Source organism: Oculina patagonica, chromosome 1 (genome assembly GCF_052425735.1).
Source record: "Oculina patagonica isolate OP01 chromosome 1, crgOcupat, whole genome shotgun sequence".
In the NCBI taxonomy this organism is placed as follows: domain Eukaryota; kingdom Metazoa; phylum Cnidaria; class Anthozoa; order Scleractinia; family Oculinidae; genus Oculina; species Oculina patagonica.
The window spans coordinates 48,939,230-48,955,087 of NC_135758.1; the positions used below are offsets into that span (position 1 = coordinate 48,939,230).

At 43.1% G+C, this 15,858-nt stretch overlaps 1 long non-coding RNA gene across 2 annotated transcripts; it reads right to left on the reverse strand.

The window, feature by feature from the left end:
• Positions 1-12,899: 12,899 nt before the first annotated feature.
• On the reverse strand, positions 12,900-15,663 carry LOC144651213 (uncharacterized). Of its 2 annotated transcripts, XR_013570273.1 has the most exons (4): positions 15,587-15,663; positions 13,954-14,024; positions 13,527-13,604; positions 12,900-12,952 (listed from the first exon to the last, which is right to left on the reverse strand). It is a non-coding gene; the product is annotated as an uncharacterized LOC144651213 (long non-coding RNA). The 2 variants fall into 2 exon arrangements; XR_013570272.1 differs by having other exon boundaries at positions 12,908-13,604.
• Between the last annotated feature and the right edge of the window lie 195 nt (positions 15,664-15,858).

The following is a 15,858-nucleotide window of genomic DNA, read 5'->3' on the forward strand; positions in this document are numbered from 1 at the left end:
ATTATACAGAAAAGCGCGCCAGTTTTTCAAGAGAAGCCGCCTTAATAAATACTGGGGGTCAAACCATCAAGGAGGAAACTTCTATAGAACATCGTCGTAATATATAAAGGATCATTTCACTTTTCAAATCACCGATTTACGTCGAATAGAACCAGAGAAAATATTTTCGCTACTTGCCGTGATGCTTCCGAGGACTTGAATTATCGACTAAATGGTGTTGCTAAAATGAGCGGCTGAATCTTGGCTGAGTAGATCTTTTAACGTGAACGAAAACTCTCGTCTATTTGGCTCGAAACACAGAACGATAATTATTTCTGCTATGAACTAAATTAAGTTCTTACTCTGCTTAACTGCAGACACTCACGGTAACTGAAACCCTTTTTTAGGCGTTGATATCGTTTGTGGTTTATTTTATACAGTCATGCCGATCTCCAGCCGGGATTTACACGAGTTAGGATTTCGTCAATTTACAGAAGAGCGACTGCCCTTGCCGCATACAGACTGTCTTAGCCAAAGTCAACGGAGTCGTTAGAAAGAAAATATAAGTGCCTGAAAATTTACTGAGTTTGAAAAATAAAGAAAACCCACAACGGGTATTTTCAGTTAGTCACCCATCCAAGTACTATCCCTGCCCAACAGGGCTTAACTTCGGCGATCGGACAAGAACCGATGGAAAGTAACAGTTTGATTTCTTGTCCGATCGCCCAAGTTAAGCCCTGTTGTGCGGGGATAGTACTTGGATGGGTGACTGACTGGAATTGCCCGTTGTTGGTTTTTTTGTTTTCGAACTACGTAAATTTTCGGGCCGTTATATTTTCTTTTTAACGGCTTCGTGGACTTTGGCTTTGCATGTTTTATTGTCCCAAGTGGGGTTAGACTACGAGCAGCCCCTATTTTTTCGCAGAGTCCGTCTAGCTAAAAGCGAAAAAAAAAATTTCGAAGAGTCCGTCGAGCGTATTTTTTTTTATCATTTCACCTTTCAAATCACCGATTTACGTCGAATAGAACCAGAGAAAATATTTTCGCTACTTGCCGTGATGCTTCCGAGGACTTGAATTGTCGACTAGCTGGCGTTGCTAAAATGAACGGCTGAATCTTGGCTGAGTAGATCTTTTAACGTGAACGAAAACTCTCGTCTATTTGGCTCGAAACACAGAACGATAATTATTTCTGCTATGAACTAAATTAAGTTCTTACTCTGCTTAACTGCAGACACTCACGGTAACTGAAACTTTTTTTTAGGCGTTGATATCGTTTGTGGTTTATTTTATACAGTCATGCCGATCTCCAGCTGGGATTTACACGAGTTAGGATTTCGAGTGAAAATTTCGTCAATTTACAGAAGAGCGACTGCCCTTGCCGCATACAGACTGTCTCAGCCAAAGTCAACGGAGTCGTTAGAAAGAAAATATAAGTGCATGAAAATTTACTGAGTTTGAAAAAAAAAACCCACAACGGGTATTTTCAGTTAGTCAGCCATCCAAGTACTATCCCTGCCCAACAGGGCTTAACTTCGGTGATCGGACAAGAACCGATGGAAAGTAACAGTGAATTCTTGTCCGATCGCCCAAGTTAAGCCCTGTTGTGCGGGCATAGTGCTTGGATGGGTGTCTGACTGAAATTGCCCGTTGTTGTTTTTTTTGTTTTCGAACTACCTAAATTTTCGGGCCGTTATATTTTCTTTTTAACGGCTTCGTTGACTTTGGCTTTGCATGTTTTATTGTCCCAAGTGGGGTTAGACTACGAGCAGCCCCTATTTTTTCGCAGAGTCCGTCTAGCTAAAAGCGAAAAAAAAAATTTCGAAGAGTCCGTCGAGCGTATTTTTTTTTTATCATTTCACCTTTCAAATCACCGATTTACGTCGAATAGAACCAGAGAAAATATTTTCGCTACTTGCCGTGATGCTTCCGAGGACTGGAATTATCGACTAGCTGGCGTTGCTAAAATGAGCGGCTGAATCTTGGCTGAGTAGATCTTTTAACGTGAACGAAAACTCTCGTCTATTTGGCTCGAAACACAGAACGATAATTATTTCTGCTATGAACTACATTAAGTTCTTACTCTGCTTAACTGCAGACACTCACGGTAACTGAAACCCTTTTTTGGGCGTTGATATCGTTTGTGGTTTATTTTATACAGTCATGCCGATCTCCAGCCGGGATTTACACGAGTTAGGATTTCGTCAATTTACAGAAGAGCGACTGCCCTTGCCGCATACAGACTGTCTCAGCCAAAGTCAACGGAGTCGTTAGAAAGAAAATATAAGTGCCTGAAAATTTACTGAGTTTGAAAAATAAAGAAAACCCACAACGGGTATTTTCAGTTAGTCACCCATCCAAGTACTATCCCTGCCCAACAGGGCTTAACTTCGGCGATCGGACAAGAACCGATGGAAAGTAACAGTTTGATTTCTTGTCCGATCGCCCAAGTTAAGCCCTGTTGTGCGGGGATAGTGCTTGGATGGGTGACTGACTGAAATTGCCCGTTGTTGGTTTTTTTGTTTTCGAACTACCTAAATTTTCGGGCCGTTATATTTTCTTTTTAACGGCTTCGTGGACTTTGGCTTTGCATGTTTTATTGTCCCAAGTGGGGTTAGACTACGAGCAGTCGCTATTTTTTCGCAGAGTCCGTCTAGCTAAAAGCGAAAAAAAAAATTTCGAAGAGTCCGTCGAGCGTATTTTTTTTTTATCATTTCACCTTTCAAATCACCGATTTACGTCGAATAGAACCAGAGAAAATATTTTCGCTACTTGCCGTGATGCTTCCGAGGACTTGAATTGTCGACTAGCTGGCGTTGCTAAAATGAGCGGCTGAATCTTGGCTGAGTAGATCTTTTAACGTGAACGAAAACTCTCGTCTATTTGGTTCGAAACACAGAACGATAATTATTTCTGCTATGAACTAAATTAAGTTCTTACTCTGCTTAACTGCAGACACTCACGGTAACTGAAACCCTTTTTTAGGCGTTGATATCGTTTGTGGTTTATTTTATACAGTCATGCCGATCTCCAGCTGGGATTTACACGAGTTAGGATTTCGAGTGAAAATTTCGTCAATTTACAGAAGAGCGACTGCCCTTGCCGCATACAGACTGTCTTAGCCAAAGTCAACGGAGTCGTTAGAAAGAAAATATAAGTGCCTGAAAATTTACTGAGATGAAAAAAAAACCCACAACGGGTATTTTCAGTTAGTCACCCATCCAAGTACTATCCCTGCCCAACAGGGCTTAACTTCGGCGATCGGACAAGAACCGATTTAAAGTAACAGTGAATTCTTGTCCGATCGCCCAAGTTAAGCCCTGTTGTGCGGGGATAGTACTTGGATGGGTGACTGACTGGAATTGCTCGTTGTTGTTTTTTTTTGTTTTCGAACTACGTAAATTTTCGGGCCGTTATATTTTCTTTTTAACGGCTTCGTTGACTTTGGCTTTGTATGTTTTATTGTCCCAAGTGGGGTTAGACTACGAGCAGTCGCTATTTTTTCGCAGAGTCCGTCTAGCTTAAAGCGAAAAATTTTCTTCGAAGAGTCCGTCGAGCGTATGTTTTATTTCGCTTCACGCCGGACGGAATCTTCGAAAAAAATTTAGCTTTAAGCTCGACGGAATCTGCGAAAAATAGGGGCTACTCGTAGTCTAAAGTGGGCTGAAAGAGTCTGCATGTGGCAACTACTAGGGAAGTCGCTATTCTGTAAATTGACGAAATCTTCACTCGAAATCCTAAACTCGTAATCCGGGTTCGAGATCGACCTTGAAGGATAAAGAAGTGTAAGAACCCTTAATTTTATGGGATATATTTGCGGTTCAGCAAAGTGAGAATTTGAATTAATTTAGCAGAAATAGATAAATCCTTAAAAAAGGGGAAAAAACAGAAAAAAAAAATCAGAAAAAATCTCGTAACACGGATTCTCGTTAGATCGTTACGCCGATTAACAACAATTCTGCCGCTCATATTAGGAACGCCAGCTGGTCGTTGATTGAAGTCCTCGGAAGCATCACGGCAAGTAGCGAAAATATTTTCTCTGGTTCTATTCGGCGTAAATGGGCGATTTGAACGGTGAAATGATCTTACAACGATGTTCTATGGAAGTTTTCTCCTTGACGATTCAAGCCCGCAGTATTCTCTTAAAAAAAACTGCGTGCTATTTGGTATAATTTATGCAATAAGTCACTCCGCGAAAATTACATTCCGCATAATTATGCCATTCCGCAAGTCATGCCACATGCCATTCCGCAAACTCATTCCACATTTTACCCTCACCGATATCTTTTGATACATTTTCAAGGTTTGGATATTGTATGTTTACATAATTCTTATAGTGATACAGTTTCATCTGAACCATATTTAACATTTTCAATTGGTTAATTAGCAGTCTTCTTAGACTCGGTGCAATGTGAAATTTTAACCAGATACTTCGTTTGGATTGAAAATCTATTTACGATTTACTTTACGTAAATTCATTATTCCATGTCAGCAATAAACAAAAAACGATGAAATCAGTAACATTTGAATTTTACGCCAGTTAGATTTGGTATTTAAAAAAATGAAACCATTATCTAAACGAATGGCGCATTGCAAAACAAATTTAAGAGAACAGAAGACGTGAAATTTATATTTAATTGTCAATGAGATCGATTTTACGAATCTTCATCCTAGTTTCTTTATCGTCTAATGTTCTTTACTTTTCTGTGTTATCACTTGCTTCAAACGCGCAATGTTTGACGAAACCGCATTTTTGCGAGCCGCACTTTGTCGCCGGTAACATTAAAATAATTTGGCGTTGTGAGCCGTGGAAAAAGGATGATATAAAGTGTTAAGAAAGTTTGGCATTGTGAACTGCTCAAAACGGGCGATATAAAAGGTCAAGACAGTTTGGCATCGTGAACCGAGCAAAACGGGCTATATAAAAGGTCAAGAAAGTCGGATGATTTTTTGCTTCGGGAACGCACAGGCAAACGCGCCTGAAACGAGCAATCCTCCACATTTGGTTACTTCAAGCCCCATATAAATTATTCACCAAAAAAAGCGCTGGCGCTTGCCGCGTTTGAAAACGACAAATCGGAAAGTATTTGGTGTTGTTATTATCGCAAATCCGACGAGAAAAAAGGTGGGGAATGTAAGTGACGCTTCGTGATTAGTGTACAACTCACATACAAATGCTCACGTTTTCCGCATATGACGAAAAAGCTCAAAGCGAACCCAAAGCTAACCCTAAGTTTTAAATCTTCCACAATGAGACATGCGTTAGTTGAAGATATTCTCGCGTGACTCCACTCACGCTTTCCGTCCTGTAGTCCTTCTTAAATAAAACGAGTTTTAAGCTTCAAAAGTGCCAGGTCAGTTTCTTTTGACGTGGCGCGTGTATCTTCGCGTGTTCACGCTTGAGTAAAAGTTTAAAATCTTTCACGATGAAAGATGTCTTAGCTGGCGAAATTCTAGCGTGTCTCAACGTACGCTTTCCGTCCTGTAGTCCTTCTTAAATAAAACGAGTTTTAAGCTTCAAAAGTGCCACGTCAGTTTTCTTTGACGTCGCGCGCGTATTCTCGCGTGTTCACGCTTGAGTACAAGTTTAAAATCTTTCACGATGAAAGATGTCTTAGCTGGCGATATTCTTGCGTGTCTCAACGTGCGCTTTCCGTCCTGTAGTCCTTCTTGAATAAAACAAGTTTTAAGCTTGAATAATGCCTCGAAAGTATCTTTTGACGTCGCCCGCGTATCCTCGCGTGTTTCTGCGTGGGTTAGAGTTTAAAATCTTCCAAGGTAAAAAAATTTTTAGTTGACGATATTTTTGCGTGTCTCCACACACGTTTTCCGTCCTGTAGTCCTTCTTGAATAAAACGACTTTTGAACTTGAAAAATTCAACATAAGTTTCTTTGACATCTCGCCCGTATCTTCAAGTATTCACGCTTGAGTAAAAGTTTAAAATCTTTCACGATGAAAGATGACTTACCTGGCGATATTCTTGCGGGTCTCAACGTGCGCTTTCTGTTCTGTAGTCCTTGTTGAAAAAAACGAGTTTTTAGTTTGAAAAATGCCACGTACGTTTCCTTTGACGTCGCGCGCGTATCCTCGCGTGTTCCCGCGTGAGTACAACTTTACAATCTTCCACGATGAAAGATTTGTCAGCTGGCGATATTCTTGGGGGTCACCTCGCGCGCTTTCCGTCCTGTGGTCCTTCTTGAATAAAACCAGATTTAAGCTTAAAAAATGCCACGAAACTTTTTCCTAAAGGCTCCCCCCATGTCCACCAATCGGCTGGGAATCGCAGAACCGCAGGCACAAAAACAAGATAATTTGGATTCGTCGGAGTCCAAATCTCAATCGTCCAGCGACTGTTCGGAGTTAAGTGATAGCGATGACAAAACTTCAGACGAAGAAAGTGGAGCTTACGGAAAGCGCACTGTACAGAAAGCGCTTTGTACGTAAAGTGCAATGTACGGAAAGCGCACTGTACGAAAAGCGCACTGTACGGAAAGGGCACTGTACGGAAAGGGCACTGTACGGAAAGTGCACTGTACGTAAAGTGCACTAAACGGAAAGTGCACTGTACGGAAAGAGCACTGTACGGAAAGTGCACTGTATGGAAAGTGCATTGTACGGAAAAAGCACTGTACGGAAAGTGCACTGTACGGAAAGTGCAATGTACAGAAAAAGCACTGTACAGAATGCGCTTTGTACGTAAATTGCAATGTACGGAAAGAGCACTGTACGGGAAGCGCACTACGAAAAATGCACTGTACGAAAAGAGCATTGTACGGAATGAGCACTGTACGGAAAGCGCACTGTACCGAAAGTGCACTGTACGGAAAGGGCACTGTACGGAAAGCGCACGGTACGTAAAGTGCACTAAACGGAAAGTGCACTGTACGGAAAGTGCACCGTACGGAAAGAGCACTGTACGAAAAGAGCACTGTACGGAAAGTGCACTGTACGGAAAGTGCACTGTACGGAAAGTGCACTGTACGGAAAGTGCATTGTACGGAAAGTGCACTGTACGGAAAGTGCACTGTACGGAAAGAGCACTGTACGGAAAGTGCACTGTACGGAAAGTGCATTGTACGGAAAAAGCACTGTACGGAAAGTGCACTGTACGGAAAGTGCACTGTACGGAAAGTGCATTGTACGGAAAGTACACTGTACGGGAAGAGCACTGTACGGAAAGAGCACTGTACGGAAAGAGCACTGTACGGAAAGAGCACTGTACGGAAAGAGCACTGTACGGAAAGTGCACTGTACGGAAAGAGCACTGTACGGGAAGAGCACTGTACGGAAAGAGCACTGTACGGAAAGTGCACCGTACGGAAAGAGCACTGTACGGAAAGAGAACTGTACGGAAAGACCACTGTACGGAAAGTGCAATGTACGGAAATGACACTGTACGGAAAGAGCACTGTACGGAAAGAGCACTGTACGGAAAGAGCACTGTACGGAAAGACCACTGTACGGAAAGTGCAATGTACGGAAATGACACTGTACGGAAAGTGCACTGTACGGAAAGAGCACTGTACGGAAAATGCACTGTACGGAAAGTGCACTGTACAGAAAGAACACTGTACGGAAAGTGGACTGTACGGAAAGTGCACTGTACGTAAAGCGCACTATACAGAAAGCGCAATGTACGGAAAGTGCACTGTACTGAAAGAGCACTGTACAGAAAGAACACTGTACGGAAAGTGCACTTTACGGAATATGCACTGTACGGAAAGTCCACTGTACGGAAAGAGCACTGTACGGAAAGAGCACTGTACGTAAAGTGCACTGTACGGAAAAAGCACTGTACGGAAAGAGCACTGTACGGAAAGAGCACTGTACAGAAAAAGCACTGTACAGAAAGAGCACTGTACGGATAGAGCACTGTACAGAAAGAGCACTGTACGGAAAGTGCACTGTACGGAAAGTGTACTGTACGGAAAGAGCACTGTACGGAAAGATACTGTACGGAAAGTGCACTGTACGGAAAGAGCACTGTACAGAAAGAGCACTGTACGGAAAGAGCACTGTACGGAAAGTGCAATGTACGGAAATGACACTGTACGGAAAGAGCACTGTACGGAAAGTGCACTGTACGGAAAGAGCACTGTACGGAGAGAGCACTGTACGGAAAGAGCACTGTACGAAAAATGCACTGTACGGAAAGAGCACTGTACGGAAAGAGCACTGTACGGAAAATGCACTGTACGGAAAGAGCGCTGTACGGAAATAGCGCTGTACGGAAAGAGCACTGTACGGAAAGTGCACTATACGGAAAGTGCAATGTACGGAAATGACACTGTACGGAAAGAGCACTGTACGGAAAGTGCACTATACGGAAAGTGCACTGTACGGAAAGAGCACTGTACGGAAAGAGCACTGTACGAAAAATGCACTGTACGGAAAGAGCACTGTACGGAAAGAGCACTGTACGGAAAATGCACTGTACGGAAAGAGCGCTGTACGGAAATAGCGCTGTACGGAAAGAGCACTGTACGGAAAGTGCACTATACGGAAAGAGCACTGTACGGAAAGAGCACTGTAAGGAAAGAGCACTGTACGGAAAGTGCACTGTACGGAAAGAGCACTGTACGGAAAGAGCACTGTAAGGAAAGAGCACTGTACGGAAAGTGCACTCTACGGAAAGTGCACTGTACGTAAAGTGCACTGTACGTAAAGCGCACTATACAGAAAGTGCAATGTACGGAAAGAGCACTGTACGGAAAGCGCACTGTACGAAAAAACTATACGGAAAGCGCACTGTACGTAAAGCGCACTATACAGAAAGCGCAATGTACGCAAAGTGCAATGTACAGAAAGCGCACTGTACGGAAAGTGCACTGTACGGGAAGTACAATGTACGGAAAGTGCACTGTACAGAAAGCGCAATGTACGAAAAGTGCACTGTACGTAAAGTACAATGTACGGAAAGCGCACTGTACAGAAAGCGCAATGTACGGAAAGTGCAATGTACGGAAAGCGCACTGTACAAAAAGTGCACTGTACGGAAAACGCACTGTACGGAAAGTGCACTGTACGTAAATTGCAATGTACGGAAAGTGCACTGTACGGAAAATGCAATGTACGGAAAGAGCACTGTACGGAGAGTGCACTGTACGGAAAGAGCACTGTACAAAAAGTGCACTGTACGAAAAGAGCACTGTACGGAAAGAGCACTGTAAGGAAAGAGCACTGTACGGGAAGTACAATGTACGGAAAGCGCACTGTACGGAAAATGCACTGTACGGGAAGTGCACTGTACGGAAAGAGCACTGTACAGAAAGAACACTGTACGGAAAGTGGACTGTACGGAAAATGCACTGTACGGAAAGTGCACTGTACGGAAAGTGGACTGTACGGAAAATGCACTGTACGGAAAATGCACTGTACGGAAAGTGCACTGTACGGAAAGAGCACTACACGGAAAGAGCACTGTACGGAAAGAGACTGTACGGAAAGTGCACTGTACGGAAAGAGCACTGTACGGAAAGACCACTGTACGGAATGAGCACTGTACGGAAAGTGCACTGTACGGAAAGAGCACTGTACGGAAAGTGCACTGTACGGAAAGAGCACTGTACGGAAAGAGCACTGTACGAAAAATGCACTGTACGGAAAGAGCACTGTAAGGAAAGAGCACTGTACGGAAAGTGCACTGTTCGGAAAGCGCACTGTACGGAAAGTGCACTGTACGGAAAATGCACTGTACGGAAAGAGCGCTGTACGGAAAGAGCGCTGTACGGAAAGAGCGCTGTACGGAAAGAGCACTGTACGGAAAGTGCACTATACCGAAAGTGCACTGTACGGAAAGAGCACTGTACGGAAAGCGCACTGTACGGAAAGAGCACTGTACGGAAAGTGCACTGTACGGAAAGAGCACTGTACGGAAAGTGCACTGTACGGAAAGAGCACTGTACGGAAAGAGCACTGTAAGGAAAGAGCACTGTACGGAAAGTGCACTGTACGGAAAGTGCACTGTACGTAAAGTGCACTGTACGTAAAGCGCTTTGTACGTAAAGTGCAATGTACGGAAAGAGCACTGTACGGAAAGCGCACTGTACGGAAAGAGCACTGTACGGAAAGAGCACTGTACGGAAAGTGCACTGTACGGAAAGAGCACTGTACGGAAAGAGCACTGTACGGAGAGCACTGTACGGAAAGTGCATTGTTCGGAAAGCGCACTGTACGGAAAGTGCACTGTACGGAAAGAGCGCTGTACGGAAAGAGCGCTGTACGGAAAGAGCGCTGTACGGAAAGAGCACTGTACGGAAAGTGCACTGTACGGAAAGAGCACTGTACGGAAAGCGCACTGTACGGAAAGAGCACTGTACGAAAAGTGCAATGTACGGAAAGGGCACTGTACGGAAAGAGCACTGTACGGAAAGAGCACTGTACGGAAAGTGCACTGTACGGAAATGACACTGTACGGAAAGAGCACTGTACGGAAAGTGCACTGTACAGAAAGTGCACTGTACGGAAAGTGCACTGTACGGAAAGAGCACTGTAGGGAAAGAGCACTGTACGAAAAATGCACTGTACGGAAAGCGCACTGTACGGAAAGTGCACTGTACGGAAGGAGCACTGTTCGGAAAGCGCACTGTACGGAAAGTACAATGTATGGAAAGCGCACTGTACAGAAAGTGCAATGTACGCAAAGTGCAATGTACAGAAATCGCACTGTACGGAAAGTGCACTGTACGGAAAGTGCACTGTACGGGAAGTACAATGTACGGAAAGTGCACTGTACAGAAAGCGCAATGTTCGAAAAGTGCACTGTACGTAAAGTACAATGTACGGAAAGCGCACTGTACAGAAAGCGCACTGTACAGAAAGCGCAATGTACGGAAAGTGCAATGTACGGAAAGCGCACTGTACGAAAAGTGCACTGTACTTAAAACGCACTGTACGGAAAGTGCACTGTACGTAAATTGCAATGTACGGAAAGTGCACTGTACGGAAAATGCACTGTACGGAAAGAGCACTGTACGGAAAGTGCACTGTACGGAAATGACACTGTACGGAAAGAGCACTGTACGGAAAGTGCACTGTACAGAAAGTGCACTGTACGGCAAGTGCACTGTACGGAAAGAGCACTGTACGGAAAGTGCATTGTTCGGAAAGCGCACTGTACGGAAAGTGCACTGTACGGAAAGAGCGCTGTACGGAAAGAGCGCTGTACGGAAAGAGCACTGTACGGAAAGTGCACTGTACGGAAAGAGCACACTACGGAAAGTGCATTGTTCGGAAAGCGCACTGTACGGAAAGTGCACTGTACGGAAAGAGCGCTGTACGGAAAGAGTGCTGTACGGAAAGAGCGCTGTACGGAAAGAGCACTGTACGGAAAGTGCACTGTACGGAAAGAGCACTGTACGGAAAGCGCACTGTACGGAAAGAGCACTGTACGAAAAGTGCAATGTACGGAAAGGGCACTGTACGGAAAGAGCACTGTACGGAAAGAGCACTGTACGGAAAGTGCACTGTACGGAAATGACACTGTACGGAAAGAGCACTGTACGGAAAGTGCACTGTACAGAAAGTGCACTGTACGGAAAGTGCACTGTACGGAAAGAGCACTGTAGGGAAAGAGCACTGTACGAAAAATGCACTGTACGGAAAGCGCACTGTACGGAAAGTGCACTGTACGGAAAGAGCACTGTTCGGAAAGCGCACTGTACGGAAAGTACAATGTATGGAAAGCGCACTGTACAGAAAGTGCAATGTACGCAAAGTGCAATGTACAGAAAGCGCACTGTACGGAAAGTGCACTGTACGGAAAGTGCACTGTACGGGAAGTACAATGTACGGAAAGTGCACTGTACAGAAAGCGCAATGTTCGAAAAGTGCACTGTACGTAAAGTACAATGTACGGAAAGCGCACTGTACAGAAAGCGCAATGTACGGAAAGTGCAATGTACGGAAAGCGCACTGTACGAAAAGTGCACTGTACTTAAAACGCACTGTACGGAAAGTGCACTGTACGTAAATTGCAATGTACGGAAAGTGCACTGTACGGAAAATGCAATGTACGGAAAGAGCACTGTACGGAGAGTGCACTGTACGGAAAGAGCACTGTACAAAAAGTGCACTGTACGGAAAGAGCACTGTACGGAAAGAGCACTGTAAGGAAAGAGCACTGTACGGAAAGTACAATGTACGAAAAGCGCACTGTACAGAAAGCGCAATGTACGGAAAATGCACTGTACGGAAAGTGCACTGTACGGAAAGAGCACTGTACGGAAAGAACACTGTACGGAAAGTGGACTGTACGGAAAATGTACTGTACGGAAAGTGCACTGTACGGAAAGTGGACTGTACGGAAAATGCACTGTACGGAAAGTGCACTGTACGGAAAGTGGACTGTACGGAAAATGCACTGTACGGAAAGTGGACTGTACGGAAACTGCACTGTACGGAAAGTGCACTGTACGGAAAGAGCACTGTACGGAAAGAGCACTGTGCGGAAAGAGCACTGTACGGAAAGAGCACTGAACGGAAAGTGCACTGTACGGAAAATGCACTGTATGGAAAGTGCACTGTACGGAAAGTGCACTGTACGGAAAGTGGACTGTACGGAAAATGCATTGTACGGAAAGTGCACTGTACGGAAAGTGCACTGTACGGAAAGTGGACTGTACGGAAATTGCACTGTACGGAAAGTGCACTGTACGGAAAGTGCACTGTACGGAAAGTTGACTGTACGGAAAATCCCCAGATGTAGACGTAAAATCAGCTGTTACTAGACAGACCCTGACGAATGTTGGCATCGCAAAATAACCCAAAACCTAACCTTATCTAAATTCTTATTTCTTCAAAACTTTATATCGTAGCGAGTAACACTTTCCAGTTTCTTAAGTACGCAATTAAACATTTAATCGGTTAAGTAGTTAAGTCAATTCAAGAACAATTAATTTATTACCGTGTGGCCTTCATTCCACAGAGCGTGACGTCCATTTGATCTTGGCGATTCCTCGCAATAAAGACATGTCTGTTAAACGACAATACGATGTTAATTTACTTTGAGAATGTTTGCGTTAAAAAAAAACAACAAACAAAAAAAAAACCTCAAACTTTTCCTTATCTAAACTGAATCTTAATAGTCAAGCGATCGATATGCTCAAACTCTTGTGGTAATTAGGAAAGGGGTTTATAACTCGATCAATTAAAGGTCATTTAACCGACACTTAATTAAATGCCTTCAGTTTCAGATTTTCGGATCGCGAAAAATTTTCGTGATTCTTGGTACGAAGACCGAACTTTTGTTTTCCCTATCTCGAAGTCATTTCATTTAAAAATGATCTATGATAGCAGCTTCAAATTCACTAACATGCATGAGCAGTTAACCATTTTAAAACCACTAAACGAATTAATAAGCGGCGCTTTGAAATCGATTCGCAACCGCCTTTGTATTAAGAGGGACAAATGTCGTCAGTCCTGACTGATGACAGTGTTTGTGTTTGTTTGTCTTTGTTTGTTTGTGATGACAGTGTTTGCGCAGTGTTTGCTTTGTAAAGAAACCGTAAAAAGGTTTAAAAAGAAAGTTAAGTGATTTTAACTCTTACCGCCTTGGTGTCGTCCCTCGCGTTCGCAGATGAGGTAGACGTCGGTAATCCGACCGAGTGTCGTGCATGAGAGGAACTCTGAAATTGGAAACATGGCAATTCAGACTTTCAATTAGCTAAAATAAGAAGCGCTGCGCTGTGAAATTTTGCTAAACGGGCTAGTTCACACAATTTTGCGCAAGAATGAAAATGCATCTCCCAATTAAGAAACTCGATCAAAATAGTTCATTCCTTCCGTCAGTGCCTCAAACAATTTTTGATCTTCAAATTTGAACTTTCAGGAGTAGAAAATAATTTTCCAAGGCTTGCATTGTCCCACACTTTGATTCGTAGAAAATCTTTTATCCTACTGGGAGTTTGTCCGAAATTAACCTATCACTTGTCGTACTTGTTCTTTGCACGATAAACGTAAAATGCCCCGGCTTACCGATAAGGCGTTGGCGCTCATGGTGTCACTTTTTAACAAACCTCTTCAGTGTTACTTTCATTCCTTCCTTCCTGATGGTATAAAAGAAACAGACAACTCCGTCAGTCGAGAAATGCAAACTACATCAGTTGTCCAGCATTGTTTGAGCCGCATATGGCATTTGCTTAGAACAACACCCCATTGTGAGGGATTGACAGCGGAAATTGACCCAAAAAACGAACAAACTAAAATACACCGCACACGCTCTGTATGGATCAAGAAAGGAGCACTGAAAGTACATAACAGGGCGTGGGTTTTGCAATCAGCTGGTCGCCGAGCAATGGCTATTCAGTTTTTTCTAAATTCTATCGTCAAATAAACGGCCAGAAAAACGACTGGCAAGCTGGACTGGAGTTTTCGCATACCACAAAAAAAAAATAATAATAAAAAAAATACGCATTCTTCGTTTTCAAGAGCAAAACAACACGAACAACCGTTGTTATAGTCGGTAAAAGTACGATCTTAAAACTCAAAATTAAACTGACCTCAGTCTCTTGGAGTTTGTGAAGAGCTCATCGCTGGACAATCGTCCGAAGCGTTGTTGTCGGCTCAACGTTCAGAGCGTAATGTAATTTGCAAACTGCAGTGCACAAGTACAAATTACCCACTGTTATCTATCGCGTCATCAATGACTCGTATGATCGGCGCCGAGCCAAAATTCCACCACCATCGATGCTTGAACATCTAGCTAGCTGTGGCGTTTAACCTGGCGTTTAACCTGTTAACCTATGAATTCTGCGCCCGGAAACATTTGAAAAAAAGAAAAATGCGTGTGAAATTAGGCCAGGACAATGCTATCCGCACCTCCTATTTGTCTGTTGGTAACAAAGTAGGAACAGAACGCCTCTCTTCAATAAGCCATTGTTTAGTACAGTTAACAATGGAATGTTTCAGTTAAACTACATGTCAAACCGTGCCTTGAACGAGGTGTTTTTGAACAACGCCCTATCTAAAAAACCTTGGAACCCACTCGGCAAATATGACAAACTTATGTTTAACCCTAAAAATGTACTTTTTGACCTACTGCACTGAGTCTTAATAGAAAGTATAGCATTTACCGCCAGGCAGTGAATTATCAGGTTATGTTTTTCTGAATACACTATCTCAACAAGGAATCGAATGATCGAAGTCATTTCTTGAAAGTCATTATTTTTATGATTATCGGCTGACGTGCTCAGTTTGAGTATCAATTGCAAAAGACCAATTTACACCGGAAATGATCGTTGATAGATTGGAAATACCAGGCGATTACGTTTCATTACCAGAACATGACAGAAAACTACACTTGTCAACAACTTATCATGGCCAAACGTGAGTGAATTGACACCATTTTGAGAATAAAATATTCTAGATAACACAAACTAAATCACAATTCAATTTACCACAGTAACCTACTGATCGCAGTGAAATGTGGTCAAATGCCAAAATTATATTCAGAAATTACAGATATTTTCTGCAGTGTTTACGACGCGTATCATGGGGGTCAATTTAATACAGATAACTTTAATCTTGGAATCTTCTGGTTTAACAGCCGGTGATGATTTTCTCAATGTTATTGTTGAGCATTGCATTTTTTCAGAAAATTAGTTCTTACCTTTTCTCTGCTCTGATTATGACGATGCGTTTGTCGCTTTTCAGAAGACTTTTGATTTCCAGTTTTCTGCATTTTCGATATGTTCATATGTTGTGAAAACGCCATTCGACGCCATTTTAAATAAAATTTTGATCATGCAAATCTGTGACTCTGTACTACCCCCCACATATATTAACCGAACGCCATAGCAAAACTTTGCAGCAATAGGAAACCCTACACGGGGAGGTATCGAACGCTAAGATTTGTTAGTGCTTAGTCCCCTCTCACAACGG